Below are 20,628 nucleotides of genomic sequence, written 5' to 3' on the forward strand. Positions count from 1 at the left end.
TTGGTAAGTAGACATATTAAAGGAACTTCAACCACAGTAATGGCCAAGGTATACAAATTAAGGTAACAGTGAGAAAGTGTGGTTTACCCAATAAGCAATTTTGACCAATAAGTATGGTAAAAGCAACAGAGACTCTTACTACTGGTACCCTCATGAGGATGCAGAGATTGGAACTGAGTATGTTAAAATACTTAGCCACTAAAGAAAATGTGCTTTCCTCTGGTGGCCTTCCAGACAAAGACACAGGCCAGTTGAGTAAGTGACCCTAGGCATGTGTACCAGAAAAAAATCGCACAGCCAAACACTGTCTGAATTTTTGACACAAAAAACAGTGATTATCAATATTCCTATTATGCTTTTAATTGGTTTGCAGGAAAAAAAAAAAAGTAACCAAAAGATGTCAACCACTAAATGCTGGTAAACTAAAGTGTCTTAAAATTTGTAAATTAAGAAAGTCATCTTTTTTTTTTTTTTTTTTAAATCTTTTTCCCTTTTATTGGATATTATCTTTATTTACATTTCAAATGTTATCCTGTTTCCAGGTCTTCCCTCAAGATACCCTTACCCCATCTCCCCTCCCTGTAAGCTGCCGACCTGACGGCTGACTAAATGGAGCCGCAGATCTGTCGGCTGACTAAATGGCACCACAGATCTGTCAGTTGAGTAAAGCAGCGCCACCGACTCAAAGCGGCTGACGCGGCAATCCAAGATGGCGCCTGCTTAGGCTCTGGTAGTGACTTTGGAATTTGACTCCAGCCCCTCCCAAACGGGGCATGCAAATGAGGTACCACTAGGGTACCACGAACCTGGCCAATCACCCCCTCCCTGGCGGGGTATGCTGAGGTGTATGCATATGAGGCACTGCAAATTGACCAATCAAGCACCTCCATGCGCTTTGCCCCACCCAGGGCTGAGGGTATATAAACAGCCCGTTCTGGGCATTTGGGGTCTCTCCCAGAAATCTAAAAGAGCGCTTCCAATAAAGGCTGTTGAGAAGGATCCGGTTTGTCGCATCTTCCTTGCTGATCTAGCAGGGGCGCGACACCTCCCCATGCCTCTATGCAGATACTCCAGCACCGACCCACCCATGCTTGCCTTCTTGCTCTGGCATTACCCTACTTTGGGGTTTTGAACCCCCACAGGACCAAAGGCTGCTCCTCCCACTGTTGTTCAACAAGGCTATCCTCTGCCACATAAGCAGCTGGAGCCATGGGTCCCTCTATTTGTACTCTTTGGTTGGTAGTGCAGTTCCTGGGAGCTCCAGGGGATCTGGCTGGTTGACACTGTTGCTCCCTGTAAAGGGCTGCAAATCCCACTCAGCTTCTTCAGTACCTTCTCCAACTCCTCCATTGGGGACCCCATGCTTAGTACAATGGTTGGCTGTGAGTATCCTATGTATTTGTCAGGTTCTGGCAGAGGCTCTCAGGAAACAGCATTATCAGGCTCTAGTCAGCAAGCACTTCCTGGTATTTGCAATAGCATCCCAGTTTGGTAACTGTATATAGGATGGATCCTCAAGTGGGGCAGTCTCTAGATTGTCTTTTCATCAGTCTCTCCTCCAAACTTTGTCTCCCTGCTTCTGCCTGTGAGTATTTTCTTCCCTCTTCTGAGAAGCACTGAAGCATCCACACTTTGGTCTTCCTTATTCTTGAGCTTCAAATGGTCTGTGAATTGTATCTTGGGTATTCTGAGCATTTGGGCTAATATCCACTTATCAGTGAGTGTATACCATGTGTGTTCCTTGTGACTAGGTTACCTCACTCAGGATAATATTTGCAAGTTTCATCCACTTGCCTGTGAATTTCATGAAGTCATTGTTTTTAATAGCTGAGTGATACTCTATTGTGTAAATGTACCACATTTTCTGCATCCATTCCTCTGTTGAAGAACATCTGGTTTGGTTCCAGCCCCTACTTATAAATATGGTTGCTATAAACATAGTGGAGCATTTGTCCTTCTTACATATTGGAGCATCTTCTGGGTATATACCCAGAAGTGGTATAACTGGGTCCTCCAGTAGTACTATGTACAATTTTCTGAGGAACAACCGGAATGATTTCCACAGTGATTGTACCACATTGCAATCCCTCAAGCAATGGAGGAGTGTTCCTCTTTCCCCACATCCTCACCAGCATCTGATGTCACCTGAGTTTTTGAACTTGGCCATTCTGACTGATGTAAGGTGGAATCTCAGGGTCGGATTGATTTGCAGTTCCCTGATGACTAAGCGTGTTGAACAGTTCTTTAGGTGCTTCTTGACCATTCAAGTTTCCTCAGTTGATAATTCTTTGTTTAGCTCTGTACCCCATTTTTAATAGGGTTATTTGGTTCTCTGGAGTCTAACTTCTTGAATTCTTTGTATATATTGAATATTAACCCTCTATTGAATGTAGAATTGGTAAAGATCTTTTCTCAATCTGTTGGTTACCATTTGTCCTATCGACAGTTCCCTTTGCCTTACAGAAGCTTTGCAATTTTATGAGGTCCCATTTGTCAATTCTTGATCTTAGAGAATAAGCCATTGGTGTTCTCTTCAGGAAATATTCCCCTGTGCCCATGTGTTCAAGGCTTTTCCCCACTTTCTCATCTACTAAATTCTGTGTAAGTGGCTTCATATGGTGGTCCTTGATCCACTTGTACTTGGACTTGAGCTTTGTACAAGGAGGACAAGGAGGCAAGAATGCATTGATTAGCTTTCTTCTATATGCTGACCTCCAGTTGAACCAGCACCATTTGTTGAAATCACTGTCTTTTCCCCACTGAATGGTTTTTAGCTCCTTTGTCGAAGATTAAGTGACAGTAGATATGTGGGTTCATCTCTGGGTCTTCAATTCTATTCCATTGATCTATCTGCCTGTCACTGTACAAATACCATGCAGTTTTTTATCACTATTGCTTTGTAGTATAGCTTGAGGTTAGGGATGGTGATTCCCCCAGAAGTTCTTTTAATGTTTAGAATAGTTTTCCTATCCTGGGTTTTTTGTTATTCCAAATAAATTTGATAATTTCTCTTTATAACTTTATGGAAAATTGAGTTGGAATTAAAAGACCTAATACCAATACTCTTCAAACACTTCCACAAAATTGAAACAAAAGGAGCACTACCTAATTCAATCTATAAAGCCAATTACACTGATACCAAAACCACAGAAAACCCAACAAAGAAAGAGAATTTTAGACCAATTTCCCTGATGAACATTGATGCAAAAATGCTCAATAAAATTCTCACAAACTGCATCCAAGAACACATTAAAACCTTCATTCACCACAATCAAGTAGGCTTCATCCCAGGGATGCAGGGATGGTTCAGTATAAACCATCAGACTGTCTGTATACTGACAGAAAGTACACTTAAGACAAAGTGTACTTTCTGTCAGTATACAGAAATCCATCAACATAATCCACTATATAAACAAACTCAAGAAAAAAAAACACATGATCATTTCATTAGATGCTGAAAAAGCAATTGACAAAATTCAATAGCCCTTCATGTTAAAAGTCTTGGAGAAATCAGGAATTCAAGGCTCATACCTAAACATAGTAAAAGCAATATACACCAACCCAGTAGCCAACATCAAACTAAATGGAGAGAAACTTAAAGCAATCTGAGTAAAATCCAAGACTAGACAAGGCTACCACTCTCTCCCTATCTATTCGATAGAGAACTTGAAGTTCTAGCTAGAGCAATTAAACAACAAAAGGAGGTCAAAGGAATGCAAATTGGAAAGGAAGAAGTCAAAATATCACTATTTGCAGATGATATGATAGTATACTTAAGTGACCCCAAAACTTCCAACAGAGAACTCCTAAGCCTGATAAACAACTTCAGCAAAATGGCTGGATATAAAATTAACTCAAACAAATCAGTAGCCTTCCTATACTCAAAGGATAAACAGGCTGAGAAACAAATTAGGGAAATGACATTCTTCACAATAGTCACAAACAATATAAAATATCTGTGTGACTCCAACCAAACAAGTAAAAGATCTGTACAACAAGAATTTCACATCTCTGAAGAAAGAAATTGAAGAAGACCTCAGAAGATGGAAAGATCTCCCATGGTCATGGATTGGCAGGATTAATATAGTAAAAATGGCCATCTTGACGGAAGCAATCTATAGATTCAGTGCAATCCTGATCCAAAGAAAGTCTTCTTAAGGAAAGGCCACCCACAGATTGCCCCACCTAGGGATCCATCCCATATTCAGACACCAAACCCAGATTCTATTGTTGATAAGAAGCACTTGCTGACAGGAGCCTGCCATAGCTGTCTCTTGAGAGGCTGTGCCAGAGCCTGACCAATACAGATGCAGATGCATGCAGCTAACCATCAGACTGAGCATAGGGACCCCATTGGAGGAGTTATGGAAAGGACTGAAGGAGCTTAAGGGGTTTGTAACCCCACAGAAATAATAACATCAACCAACCAGACACCCCTAAGCTCTCAGGAACTAAACCACCAACCAAGGAGTACACATGAAGGTACTCATGGCTACAGCTAATATCAATGGGAGGGGAGACCCTTGGTCCTGTAGAGGCTCTATGTATCCCCAGCATAAGGGACTGCTAGGGTGCTAAGGTGGGAGGGGTGGGTGGGGGCAGAGTACCCTCATACCCTCATAGAAGCAGGAGGGACAAAGGAGGGGATGGGGGATTAAGTGGAAAGGGGGATAACATTTCAAATATAAATAAAATAAGCAATAACAGTTTTTAAAGAAGTAAAAAAAAAGGAAAGAAAGTCTTCTTAATATATGTAAAGTAAAATAGAAAAAAAGAGGGGAGAGAGAAATCTAGAATAAATGGTGTAAATGTTAAAAAAAAAAAAAAAAAAAAAAAAAACAAGAACAGGTAGAGGACAAAAGAGGCTAACAGAATAGCACCAAATTATATGAGGCAGAATTTAGTCTTTTATTTGTATTAGAGACTAACTCATTGACAATGTTTGTGAGAACAGTTTTGGGAATGGGATAATATGCAGTAAGATGAGGGGTGAATGAAAGCACAACAATCCCATTCCTGACCTTATTTTTATGTGTTCACCATACACAAAATTTCTACATGCAGAATACACACAGTCATGGTATTACTCACTGAAGTAAAACACAGGCCACTCAGGCCAGAGAATCAAGATCTTCACTTCTTCCTCAGCTCCTCCAAATCCCCCAGTTTCTCCCTCAGCCCCATAGCAGAACACCTGCTGCAGCCTCTCTTTACCACCCCTACCCTCATCTCCAATAGACCACATTGATCTTTACCTCCTAATTTCCCTCACCTCCTCATTGCTTTATCCCAGTCCCTACTCCAGTAAGCTCTTTCTGAGAAAAATCCTAGGGCACACTGGCCAGGGAAATGGGCAGGCCACCTGCAGATCTTTACCTATCATTCCTCTCCTCCGTATCCAGTCCCCTAGCCTCACGCTCACCTTTGCAGCAGAGCATCACTGTAGGTAGTTGTGGCTGGGAATCCCTGAAAGTTCCTCCAGAGAACAATTAGGCATGGCAGCAGCTCACTAAAGGCCTCTCCATGGCTCCTCATGGTGTGGCCCCAATGACAAGAGAAAGTCCATGGGTTTTTACAAGCTTTAATGTCATGGCCGATGGTGGATGGATCTGGATGCACCCCCCTGAAACCCAGGACAGAACTGAGTTAAATAGGGAAGGAGAGAAGGGGGAGGGGCTGGGGAAGAATGCTTAATTGGCTCCACCCTCTGGCCTTCAGGTACCTCATTAGTATGTAAATCTCTCTAGGGCCTGAGGCCTGATCCTCCTCACTGTTGGCCATAGACCTCTCTGTGGGAGTGCTTGTGGAGGGCAGAAGCTAAATGAAAAGAACCAGGGCCCAGGAGCAGAGCTGAACTTCTGCCGTCCAATAATGGTCCGGAGTTCCAAGCTCATGCTTGACCAAGCACCCAGAGCTGCTTCTCACAGTGCACCACCCCACAGGTCTTCTGTGCCACTACTCATTCTCTGGCCCCAATCCTAGGGAACTCAACAGATCCTGATGAAACTCCCTTCTTTCCACCCTCCTGTGGACCTTATCAGTACCACCTTTCTTCTTGTCCATTCCCATTCTTAAATGTTAACTCCCAATACCTAGAAACACATTTTACATGGAACCCCAGTGTCTACACCTAATTAGGATCTTTTAGAATTTCTTCTAAGACTTCTAAGTCTCAAAGAGAAGAACAGGAACCAAGAAACAAAACCCTCAACCAACAAAAACAAGAGCAGATATCAACACCTAAAATGACAGTCTTCCCAAACCAAAATGCCTAGACACCAGCTTAAAAACACAACCAATAACAGTCAGGACAATATGTATTTACCAACTAGAAGCTAGCAACCCTACCACAGCAGACCCTGAGTATTCCAACATAGCTGAAGCACAAAATAGGCCCCTAAGATAGCTCTTATGAGTATGATAGAACTCGTTAAAGAGGAAATGGATAAACTGCTTGAGGAAATTTGTGAAAACACTAACAGCAGTAGAAAATGAATAAAACATGTCAACGCTTGAAAATGGAAATAAAGTTAATAAAGGAAACCCAGACTTAAGGAAAATTAGAAATGAAAACGTATAGGAACTTGAACAGGATCCTCAGAGGCAAGTCTTACCTACAAAACACAAGAGACAGAAGATAGAAACTTAGGCACTGAAGACACGGTAGAAGACAAGAATACCTCAGTTAAAAGAAAATGTTAAACCTAAAAACATTCTGGCACAAAACATCCAGGAAATCTGGGACATTATAAAACTTTCAAATCTAAAAATAATAGGACTAGAAGACGGAGAAGAAACCAAGTTCAAATGTCCCCAAAATATTTTCCACAAAATAATACAAAATAATCTTCCATAAGCTAAAGAATAAAATGTGTATCAGTGTACAAGAAGCATACAGAGCACCAAAAGATGACCTAGAAAAGGAAATCTTCTTGGCACACAATATTCAAAACACAAAATGTAAAGAATAACAATAACAAATACTAAAAGCTGTGAGGGGAAAAGACTAAGTAACATATAAGGCAGACATATTAAAATAAAACCAGACTTCCAATAAAGACTGTAATTGATACTCTACATTCTCTAAAAGACCACCTATGCCAGCCCATACTACTACATCCAGCAAAACTTTCAATAATAATAGATGGAGAAAATTAGACATTCTATAATAATGAAACCAAATTTAGACAATCTCTACCTATAAATTCAACCCTGCAGAATGCATTAAAAAATTTCCAACCTAAATGGGTTAACCAAACACTTGAAAATATAGTGAATATATAATCCCAGACATGAAAATCAAAAGATGGGAAACACACACATACCACCACCACAACAACAAAATAATAAGAAATGACAAACACTGCTCATTATATCTGTCAACACCAATGATCTCAATTCCCCAATAAAAGTTTGATGTGTGTATTTAATATATGTTAATAAAATTTAAAAAATTAGGATTTTTAGTTCCTTAACATTTGCCATATTTGGGGGAGAACCTTTAAACTTGTCTCTTGAAGTACTTTATAGGTGTTTTAGTTAGGGCTCAGTGCTGTGAAGAGATAACATGAACAAGGTAACTTATAAAGAAAAAACATTTACTTGGGGCTGCCTTACAGTTTTAGAAGTTCAGTCCATTATTATCATGGTGGGAAGAATGGCAGAGTTCAAGAAGACATGATACTAAAGGATCCAAGAGTTCTACATCTTCATCCAAAGGCAGCCAGGAGAAGATCATCTACTGCAGGCAGCCAGGAGGAGGGTCTTGATCACACTGCCCAGACTTGAGCACATACATAAAATGTCAAAACCCCACCTCTGGAATGACACACTTCCTCTAACAAGGCTAGACCTTCTCTAAGAAGGCCATTCCACCTAATAGTGGCATTTCATGGACAAATCATATTCAAACCACCACAGATGCCATAATAAATTGTTGTCAAATATAAGAGAAAAAAAATGAAATAAAACATGAGCAACTCAAAGGTCACAAGCAGAATAGATTTATTAAATATAGCCACATATATTGTGTTGTACAAATTCTAGACATGTGAGAAAGTCTCAGAAGATTGCTTAATTATTCATCTGTGCCTATGGTTTCCACATCTGGGGATTTAGCTAATTATGAATCAAATATATTTGAAAAGTCAGGTATAACAGCTCACATGTATGATCCCAGGACTTGAGATACCAAGAAAGGAGGATTTCTGTGAGTTTGAAACCATTCTATTATTCATAGTAAATTTCAGGGTTCTAAAGCTACAGAATAAGACCACGTCTATGAACAAAAGAAAAATCAGTACATCTCAACTGAATGTAAGAATTATATGAGAAATAGTGCAAACTACACATCTGTGGTTATTCTCCAAACAATAGTAAGATAATTATTTCAGAATACTTACATATCCTGGATATTATAGGAAATCTAGAGGTGGTATTAAATATATTGGAAGATGTGAAAAATTGAATATAGATACTATACAGTTTTCTACAAAGATTTTGGACTCCTTCAGATTTAACTGTCCACAGGAAATTCTAGAAACAGCCTCCCAAGGATCTCAAAGGTGTCATTTATTAAAATAAAAAATAAAATGAAATACATAATATATGTATCTAACTGTATAAGATAGATGTGTGAATATATATAAAATGAAAGATAACAGACTCCTCTGTAGTGATCATCTCTTTGTTCAATGCATTCATGTTCTTAATGCTTTGCTAACTGCAGAGATGTATGTCAGTGAACTGGAGATTCATTTGCAAGGAGAGAGCCTCTCACAGCTTATCCAGCTATTGAAGCAATAACTATAGTGGAGGTCAAATTTCAGAAGCCTGAGGTTAGGAGGCTACTTTTATCCATATGTTCTATTATCTCTATATATATTCTTATTTTATATTTAAAATCAGATCCCCCCCACCCCCCGAGACTTGAAAAATGATAGGCAGGGGCAACTTGCAGCTTCTTGGTGGAAAATAAAATCCAATTATTATCACTCCTTCTTCCAGATAAAGGACTAGAATGGAGTTAGAGAATGTGCAACCTGAGTGGCTGTTTTCTGGAGAGGAAGAGTGTGGCACTAGAAGAAATCCTGAGTTACACCACCAGAATGAAGCACTGCTAGGCTACATATTAGCAGGTCAGACTTTACAAGGCCAAGGCTAACAAAACATTGAACTAGCATCTACAGAGGTTTCACAGAAAACTCTTAAGATTGTCTTTGTGAGCAAATGAGAATTTATGAACTTACACTCTATTTTGAAACTTATAACGAAGGCACATGACTGTCCCAGGCTGGGATCTAAATGTGTTGGGATGCAAATGTGAATGGACTATAAGGTGGTCAGAATCTTTTTGTTCCATATATTATGGTTGTGCCTAACTGCATGTATATTATATCTACTAAATTTAGTCTATTTGAGTACTGGGGTTTCCTGAATTTGAAGCCTGTGACTGTCTTGATAATGTATATCATCTGCCTTATTTGGAAGAAAATAAAACATCAATCTGTTTGTTGAACAAATCTCTTGAGAACAGAGAAGTATAATATGATATTCCCCTTTACTGGCAACAACATGCCATGTTTAAGGTCCTTTAATCATTAGTAACTGTCTTAGTTAGAGTTGTATTGCTGTAAAGAGACACCATGACCAAGGCAACTCTCATAAGGACAACATTTAATTGGGGCTGGCTTACAGGTTCAGAGTTCAGTCCATTATCAACAAGCCAGGAACATGGCAGTGTCAGGAAGGCATGGTGCAGGAGGAGCTGAGGGTTCTACATCCTCATCTGAAGGCTGCTAGCAGAATACTGGCTTCCAGGCAGCTAGAATGAGGGTCTTAAAGCCCACACCCACAGTGACATACCTATGCCAACAGGGCCACACCTTCTAATAGTGCCACTCCCTGGGCTGAGCATATACAAACCATCACAGTAACCTATGCCAGAATCAGTGAGAATTCATTTTCCAAACTTAATGAAGATCTCAAATAAAAGGAGAAGTAACTTAATCTACACACATCTTAAAATATCTTTCCACCTACAGCAAGATTCTCTGAGCCAGATCAGCCTTCTTGGAAGCCTGTGCTAGCTAGAGCCACTAGGGCACCACCTCTGGTATTTCTCTCAGCTTCAGTGGCACTTATATAAAATGAAGAATCCTGAAAACTGCAAAGCTTTTGCTTAGACTTAAAGTCTGAGTCTGACCCATATCTCTGTCTTTTGGTTAGGTGTGTAATAAACTTTGAACTGCCACTATTCTCTGAAAAGCTTAAAAGCCTCATTGCCCTGCCCCAGAAAACACATCTAAACAACTAAATCTCTTAGCGGGTTTAATGTACCAGTTTTACTTGAATGTTTTGGGATGGGATGTGTCCTGAAGATTAAAATGTAATCCTAGATTTATGATGTGGGAGTGAGATAAAGTGCACAATTTACACAGAAAGAAAACAGGCAATGCAGGATACACTCTAATCATGATTATGCCCTTTGGGCAACATGGAAATTTAGTGTGGTAAAAAACTATTATTTTTTTCTCCCAAAGTTAGAAATGTTTGGGTCTCATTTTTTTTTTAACTACGATGTAGAAAATGTTCTAGAGGAAACGGTAAAAGTAACTTTCTTAAACACCTTAGACTCCATAGCCAATCCTGGCTGTTTACTTTGAGAGAAAAGATCTGAGTGGATGGTTTTCAGCTGACATTCATTCTAAAGCCAAGGAAAAAGCCAGGTTCAGAACTAAGTGTTTTGGTTAGGAGAGATGACAGAGGTTCTGGTTAGTCAAAAAAATGATGACTGGGTATTAGGACTATCTTGTACCTCACTGGTACAAATAGGCATAATTATGCTCTAATTGTATTTTGAGAGAAAAGTTTTATTATAACAGGAAGGGTGATATGTAGGAGGAGCTAAGGTGGTAGGAGTACCGAGAGGAAGAGAAGGAGTAAGGAAAGGAGAAGAAGAAGGAGAGGAGAAGCTAGGTGATGAGAGAGAGAAAGAGTGGGGGGGGGCATGGAGGCAGATGTTCACGTGTCTCCACCAGTCAAAGATAGTCGATATATCTAGGTTGGGTATTGGGTTACACTTCTGATTGAGCATTACCAAACTTATAAAGCCTTTGATTAACATTAAAAAAATTGTATAAAAGCAAAAAGGAAAAGGGGGCATGGGATAGGGGTTTTCTAGGGAGGGGAAAGGGGGAAAGGGGATGGCATCTGAAATGTAAATAAAATATCCAATAAAAAAAATAAAGAAAAAAAACCCTTAGACTCAAGAATGCCAACTCTCTAGAATTAAGAAATACCCTACTAAGAAACTTCTTATCCCAATGTTATTTTTATTAAACTTGCATCTCACTTTAAAGCCTTTTTAAATATTTCCTAAATTTTGACATTGAACCCCATGTCAATAAGCCAATTACCTTATAACCACATACATTCCAAAGTGCTGATTAGTGTTTGCTCAGTAACTCTAAATTAGGGTATAAAATTCAGTCATCTACTAACTGGTAGAAGAAACCATACTCTTAACAATGATAGCCTGAATCTCTTCCACAATTGTACATCCTTAGGAACTTTTCCCCAATGCTAGTAGTGTACTAGTGAGTTTTCTTGTGGCCCATGTGACTCTTTTGTCACTGTTAGTAATTATTTGTATTGAATAACTTCTAATTAACATACTGTAGAGCTCATGTCTTCCTGCTACATTTCTGTACTATAACAAACTGACAGGAGCATAGCAGCCCTATATACCCACTTTGTATTTTGTTTTTAGCCATATTTTATATCAAATCCAAGGCTGTATGACTGTCTCTGTTCTCTCTCTCAACCATTCTGTGACTAGAAAATCTGTGACATAGAAATTAAGTTACCAGAAAAAAAAACTTGTTATTTTGAACACACATATTGCTGCATCCCATGCAGCTTGAGACCTGACTAAGTATAAGAAGGAACTAAAGAAAAGACAGACACAAGGACAGTGAAGCTGGAGTCAGATGGTGCACTGCTACAACCTAGAACCTCCTTGGGTATTTATCAGATACAACCCATGAGAGGAGTTAGCTCTGTAGGAGCTTTCCATAGGGAAAGAGCCTCAGGGTGTAAACACATGGGAGGAAGAAGCCCCAGATGCAAATCTTTGTACACACAGATGAATCATTCATAAACCCTCATACTTGGATTCTCCAGGAGAGCTTTGCTTGCATCCTTGATGTAGCTTTGCTCTTGTCAACATCTCACATTCAATCAGGATTTCACTCCCTCAGGACTCCCGACGACAAATGCTAGTGAGTATTGAGATCACATATAGGAAGCACTGTCTCAAACATTTTAAGTATGTCATCAATACTTTCTAAATTTGGAAAAGTGAGAATTAGAAAACTACATCACATAGTTGTTCATTAATGGAAAAAGGCCCACAAGCATTTGATCCCAGGGTTGTGTTCACTTCCACTGTGTGAATTTGTTACTGTCCTATTTCTTCCAGGGACCAAGGCAGTTGCCATATGATCATGAAAATGTTTTCTCTCCTGACAGTATTTCCAGTGGATCTTTAATAGTATTCAGCAATTTGCCTTGAACAATATGTACTGTATTTCTTGAATTCTAATATAAACACTTTAAAAACTGTATTCATTCTTAGAAACCACCCTTCTCATTTGAGCTCCTTGAATAGTATTTATTAACTTTCTACAGGGAAACACATAAATAGAGATCCATGGAAACTAACAACAAAGACGATGTACACTGCATTAATAATTTCTTCAAACACATTAATAATTAAAGTCTCAGAAAGGAAGATGAAATGGTTATGCTGGTCCTGTGGCTGCTATGATAAAATACTTCAGTTTTTCTGAATATTGTATACATATCTATATCTATAGATGTTAGCATGCTATAATTGATATAATTATCATAATAATGAAACACTGATACTGCTTTTTTCATTATTAAACTACAGTGTAAATAAGATTTCTATTTGTTTCTCAAACAGCATCTCCTACAAAATCCAGAATATAATTTTTCTTCAACAAATGTAAACGTCAAAAAAATTTTGTAATAAATGAGATAAATATTTCCAATGGCAGTTGAATAACATACCAAATGAAGTTCTCTGTCAACATGGCAACATGAAATTATTTTAAAATTATATTTCTTATAACTATGTAATGAAAACCATAACTGCCTAAACCCAAAGTTCATTTCACCACAGAACAGTTTGTTTGGTTTGTTGTTGTTGTTTTGTTTGTTTTTTATGTTGTGAGATGTTTGGATGAGAGGTTGATGTACAGCCTGCTGGTAATTGGTTCTAGAAGAGGTTGGGAGTTTTTTTGTTTGTTTTTGTTTTTTAAATCCCTGAGGCTGTGAAATGCCTGCCTGATGCTGAATTTATATTCCATAATGAAAAGGCATACAAATAAAATTAACAAATATAAAATGTAAGAGTCTGGGACATTAGTCAATAAACAAGAGTGTCTTCAATTGTTTTGTGCTGCTACAACAGACTGACAGAATGGGGTAATTTACAAGCAATAGGAATTTCTTTCTCCAATCCCTAGAACCTAGAAAATTCTATAACCAGAGGTTGGCCTTTAAATAAAGTTCTTTATGCTGAATCATCTCACAGTGGAAAAAAAATTAGGGCCAAGAGAGATGGAAGAACTAAAGAGGGAGAGAAAACAAAAAAAAGATATCAAGCTCACTGTCTTAATCAATATTCTATTGCTGTGAAGAAACACCATGACTATCACAACTCTTACAAAGGAAAGTATTTAACTGTGGCTTGCTTACAGATCAGAGATTTAGTCTATTATCAGCATAATAGGAAGTATGGCAGCCTACAGACAGACATAGACAAGGAGCTGAGAGTTCTACATCCATGCCCACAGACAGCAGGAGAGAGGAAAATCCCTGAGTGAGCTTGGTTTGGGCTTCTACAACCAACCACCAAATCCCAATCACACCCCCACTGACATTTTTTCCAACTAGGCCTCTTCTACTAATCCTTTCAAATAACACCACTCCCTAAGCATTCAAATCTATGAACCTCTAGAGGCCATTCTTATTCAAACCACCACACTTGCTCTTTTATAAGGAAGCAATTTCTACAGTAAGAACCACATATCCTCCATAAAGGCATTAAGTAACAAATGCATGAAGGTCATTCCCTTGATGTATATGATTCCCAGTTGACTTCATCTCCTAGCACCACCAGATTAAACTTTATGTTGCAATATATGAACTAGAATGCATCCACACTACACCAGACAGTGAAGCCAGAGTCTGAGTGAGAACTAGCATGACCTCTGCTTACTGATTTGTGATAGCATTTACATAATGGTGTAAAAAAGGAGAATGAAAAAACCCTGTGACCTATTTGAACTCAGAGGGTTGGGCATAGGAGGCAGCTAGAGGTCACTTGACAGAACTGGAAAGAAAAACCACATACAGAAATTTCCAGATCTTTAGGGAATTTCCAACAAATCTTTAAAAGCAGCCATGAAAAGATCAAATGGTTTTCAGTAAATTAATTCTCCAAGAAAATCAATAAAAGTTTTAGGAATAAAAATCTAGACAAGTCAACATCTAGCAAAAGTAAATTTACAATGCTCAGCATCCAAAGAAAAATAACCAGACATGCAAAACTCAGATTTCTGAGATGGAAACTATAGTGTATATCACTAAGACAAACTAGACCTTTCAAAAGAAGAGATTAATGCACTTGAATACACAAAATCTTTAAAAATTAAATGAATTTAAAAGGAATAAAATATTTTTGAAAAATCAAAGAAAAGTTATGATTATAGATATTATGTGTATATGTAGGTATGTATGTATGTATAAGTGTGTGTGTATATGTGTGTATGTGTGTGTATATACATTAATATATGTAACTAGAATTCCCAAGGAGCCAGAAGATAACAAAAATATTTGAAAAAATAATGGCTGAAATCTTTGAAACTTTCATGAAGACTCTAAGTAGGTATACTCAATATTATCAGCAAGTACAAAGTACAATAAACAATAAAAAATTATAAACAGCTTCACTACAACTGAACTTACCAAAATAAGTAAAACAGACATAAAATCATTAAAATATAGAGAGTTGTTTACATTCTATACAGAGGAATAACAATAAGAAAGATAGCAAAAGATAGCAAAAGATAGCAAAGTGAAATCACATAGATTACTTAGGAAAATATCTCTTTAAGAAAATGAAAATAATATACTTTTTCAGACACACAAATTTGGAAGAATATATCACAAAAGAGCTATTATTGCAAATGAGATATTTTTAAAGTCCTACATAATAAAAGACATTGGACCTAAATATAGAATATAGAACAATGGGAAGAAATGGCACAATTAGAAAGACAAAGTAAACATACAACTTTTATATAAATATGTAGATATGTAGCATGTAGTTTCTACTACCCTCTTTAAGCTTTGGGCAGACAGCCAGCGCTACCAAACCAACCCCTGCTCAAGAGCCACCATGGATCCACAGATGAAATACATATACACATCAACATATTTTAAATAAGCTTTAGCTCAATGACCAGGCTCTTCTAAGCCTTCTTCAGCTAGCAGGTCCTTCTTTTCACTCTCAACTCAATACCTCTAAATCTGCCCTCAACTTTAGTTGCTCAGTTAACTTCAGTGCTAGTTTAGCACCCTAAATCTGCCCCCTGCTTAGTTGTGTTTCTAATCTCTAGCCTGCTACCCCAGGCCCAGTAAGAGAACCAGCAAATGGCCACTCCACCCAAGATCTCACGTGGCTGGTAGCTCTTTCTCCCTCCAAAGCATAAAAAATCCCTTTCTCCTCTCCTGCATCTGTTAGCCTGCCTGCAAGAAACTGGAAGTCCTACCTTTTCAACACAGCCAATAGCTGCTAGCATCTTTATTGATTGATCAGGACCAATTGAGAAATAGGACCTTCAGCATTCATTCCCAATCAGAGCATCAGAAACATCACTTACATCTCACCTTTTCTGTCCATTAAAAAAATCAACTCAAACAAATCAGTAGCCCTCCTATACTCAAAGGATAAACAGGCTGAGAAACAAATTAGGGAAATGACACACTTTGCAATAGTCACAAATAATATAAAATACCTTGATGTAAATCTAACCAAGCAAGTGAACAATCTATATGACAAGAACTTCAAGTCTCTGAAGAAAAAAAATCAAAGAAGATTTCAGAAGATGGAAAGATCTCCCATGTTCATGGATTGGCAGGATTAATATAGTAAACAATGGCCATCCCACCAAAAGCAATATACAGATTCAATGCAATCCCTATAAAAATTCCAACTTAATTCTTCATAGAGATAGAGAGAATTTTGCAAATTCATTTGTAATAACAAAAAACTAAGGATAGGGAAAACTATTCTCAACAACAGAAGAACTTCTGGGGGAATCACCATTCCTTACCTGTGTATTACAAAGCAACAGTGATTAAAACTGCATGGTATTGGTACAGAGACAGGGAGGTGGAACAAGTTCTTGAACAAAACACCAATGGCTTATGCTCTAAAATCAAGAATTAACAAATGGGAGCTCATATAATGGCAAAGCTTCTGTAAAGGAAAGGATATTGTCAATAGAACACAATGGCAATCAACAGATTGGGAAACGATCTTTACCAATCCTACATCTGATAGAGGGCTAATATTCACTATAAAAAAAAAAAAAAAAAAAAAAAAAAAAAAAAACAAACCCTCAAGGAATTAGACTCCATACAACCAAATAACTCTATTAAAAATGGAGTACAAAGCTAAACAAAGAGTTCTCAACTGAGGAAACTCGAATGACCTAAAAGCACCTAAAGAAATGTTCAACAGCCTTAGTAATCAGGGAAATGCAAATCAAAACAACCCTGAGATTCCACCTCACACCAGTCAGAATGGCTAAGATAAAAAACTCAGGTGATAGTAGATGCTGGTGAGAATGTGGAGAAAGAGGAATACTCCTCCATTGTTGGTGGGATTGCAAGATGGTGCAACCACTCTGGAAATCAGTTTGGCGGTTCCTTGGAAAATCGAACATAGTATTACCTGAGAACCCAGCTCTACTACTCCTGGGCATATACCCAGAAGATGCTCCAACATATAAAAATATAAAAATAAGACACATGCTCCACTATGTTTATAGCAGTATTATTTATAATAGCCAGAAGCTGGAAAGAACCTAGATGTCCTTCAACAAAGGAATGGATACAGAAAATGTGGTACATTTACACAGTAGAGTATTATTCAACTATTAAAAAATGAATTCAACAAATTCTTAGGTAAATGGATGGAACTAGAAAATATCATCCTGAGTGTGGTAACCCAATCACAAAAGAACACACATGGTATTCACTCACTCATAATTGGATATTAGTCCAGAAGCTCACAATACCCAAGATTCAACTCACAGACCACCTGAAGCTCATGAAGAAGGAAGACCAAAGTGTGGGTACTTCACTCCTTCTTAGAAGGAGTAGCAAAATACTCAAGGGAGCAAATATGGAGACAAAGTGTGGGACAGAAACTGAAGGACGGGTCATCTTGAGACTGTTTCACCTGGTTATACATCCCATGTACAGTCACCAAAGGTAGATGCTGATGTGGATGTCAGAAAGTGCATGCTAACAGGAGCCTGATATAGCTGTTTTCTTAGAGGTCTGCCAGAATCTGACATATTCACAGGGGGCTGCTCACAGCTAACCATTGAACTAATCCTTGGATTCCCAATGGAGGAGTGAGAGAGGAGACTGAAGGAGCTGAACGTGTTTGTGGCCCCATGGAAAGAGCAATAATACCAACTAACCAGGGCTTCCAGGGTCTAAACCACCAGCCTGGGAGAACATAGGGAGGGACCCATGGCTCCAGCTGTATATGTAGGGGAGGATGGCCTTGTTGGCATAGGTGAGAGAGGAGATCCATGGTCCCATGAAGGCTGGACTCCCAGTGTGGGGGAATTCAAGGGTGGAGACGTGGAAGTGGGGGGAGCGTTGTGGGGGCACATCCTCATAGAAGCAGGAGGAGGGGAGTTTAGATAGGAGGTTCCTGGGCGGGTGTGAAATGGGGTAAAGGGATAACATCTGAAATGTAAATAAAATATCCAATAAAAAATTTAAAAACAAACAAACAAACAAAAAACAAAAACCCCCTTTCTCTCAGACATAAATTGAACAAAACCATAACAATCATATAAATTACAAAGAATGATATATAATTAACATCTAGTTCATTATATTTGTCCAATTAGATAAAGTATTCTATCATCATTCCTAACTTAAAGAGTTATAATTCTATCCCTGAATTATGTTTAGATTTTAGCCTGTAACACCATCTGAAAACTATGTCTTCCACAATAATAACCTCTCTCTCAATGCTAAACAACTTGAGTTTGATTATGAGACTATAACTAATCTTCAACCCTGTCAGAAATCTGAGAATGACTTAAATACTGCCAGAGCATATAGGAATCACCAAACACAGCTTCCAAAACTTAAACAATTATGGAGACAGCTGACTACCTGGACAGCCCCTAGTTTCTCATAACATTGAAACATCTATCTTCAGTCTTCTGGCCCAGAACTACCTGGCAGACCTTTTGTGAAATAGCAAATATTAGCGACCAGCTTGCCCTGTATTGGCAGAGTTTAGTAGTCAACTATCCCACCTCTGTTTGTCCCTTTCAGATGGTATATTGTCTGCAGGTGATATAAGCATTTTTTTGTCCAGTGGTTCCCTTGCTTGGAGGTAAAGAGGCTTGATTCTTCTTTAAAGATGAATGGGGAAGCTGTCAAGGGTAGACATATCTCATGGTGAAATGACCCTTAAAATGAAATAATATTATATTCACATTCTATAGATTTCTGATGTTTTTTAAGACTAAGTAAAGTATCTCTGAACTCTTAAACCCTTAACTACTCCTTGCCATTTCTATTTGAGTAAACTGAAAACACTTTATTATAATTAAATTAGACTCTAACATAACCATGAGTTTGCTATCTGGCCCTTACCTTGTGTTCCTTAATCATCTTAAATGGTTTGTAAAGCAGCTATTAGAAGGACTGGGTCTAAGCCTCATATTCTTAAATGAGTTGTATAGGCACAATGTCTACCTAAAAGTAACAGTATTAATCTCAAATTTTATATCAATATAAAAATTTTTTATAAATAAAAACCTTAATTCTGTATCAATATTAATTCTTTACCAATTTAAGAAATTATAACTTCAATTTGTATCAATTATTAAGATTTCTATCAATAAAGATTATTGCTACACAATGTTTTGTTCAAGAATAAAATTTAGTAATCCATCTCATCTATTTCCTCTCTGTTCAAAATGATGACCATTTCCAAATTATCTCTTAAAATGATAACCTATCTATAATTTGTAAAATAACCATTACCAGACACCCATAACCATTACCAGACACCCAAACCCTGGGAATTGGGCTGACAACTCTTCATAGCTTCTTCCTGCTGAGTAAGGGCAGGAAAATTAGAAAAATTGGTTAGACTTAAGCAAGCTAGCTTTAGCATCTGTTGTCCAGTATCTGTATGCTCAGAAGGCTCAGGGCTTGACTGAAGTTCTGACTGGATCTGTCTGAAAAGTTGGATGAAGCAAGGTTATCTGGAATTATCAGCAATCCTAAGCTGTTTTGGAAGCAAGTCTCTGGACAGCATCAGACAGCAGGGGGCTGGAACAGTAGATCAGTTCAGCATTCCAGCAGATAAATCTTGTCAGAGCTGTACATTCTGTAATATATGAATTTCACAACCAAAATTTTAGTGCCATTAAGTTTTTTGTATGGATTTTGCAGGTTACACAGATCAGTTAAGGATGAAATTCTTCTCCTTGTTTCAGCAGGTAAAAAACACGTTTTTTTATGAGTCTTCTTTTATGAGTTAGATTTATCAATAACCAATTGTAATGAGTCTTCACTTATGCCATATGAAGGATGCTATGATGAATCGTTACCTATCCTGTTTGATTTTTTCAAACTTTTACAGTTCTTCAGTGGATCTCTCCCTGTCATATCTGATCCATATCACTCTGGAAGGGGTCCAGAGCCTATTCTCCTTTCCTGTCAACACAAATTCAGAGTATTATTTCCAAAGTAGCATGTCCTTTGTGCAGTAACTGGGATTCATTGAACGTTTAGCTTGACCTCTTTCCGAGAGGAATTTTAATATAACCACCAGACTCATAATCATACTCATTTTGATAAATAAAACAATTCAAAGCAAATAAAGCAATCTAAACAAATATTAACTGATGAAACAGTGCTTTTGCTATACCCTGCCCTGACCTTCATGAGATCAAGGCCTAAATTATTTATATAATGTAAACTTAAATTTCTTTCTGCTTACTATATAAGCAAGCCTGTTTATAGGCTCTAATTTTTATGATATTACCATGACAATTCCCAGAAATTTTGTGTCAACCACATTCAAAGATCCCGAGAAATTGTCCTGGCAAGACTTTTATTTGTTTGTAATCATTTGTTCATTTATCTGCTGCATCTACCATCTGGTCCTCTGCCTCTCATCTTAAGCTCTTTGTATCAGTTTCTGGAACCACAGGAAAAAATCCCCATGTGATTCAGACAAAATCTGTATATTGTTTTCTATCC

Source organism: Arvicanthis niloticus, chromosome 5, assembly GCF_011762505.2.
Source record: "Arvicanthis niloticus isolate mArvNil1 chromosome 5, mArvNil1.pat.X, whole genome shotgun sequence".
Classification (NCBI taxonomy): Eukaryota; Metazoa; Chordata; class Mammalia; order Rodentia; family Muridae; genus Arvicanthis; species Arvicanthis niloticus.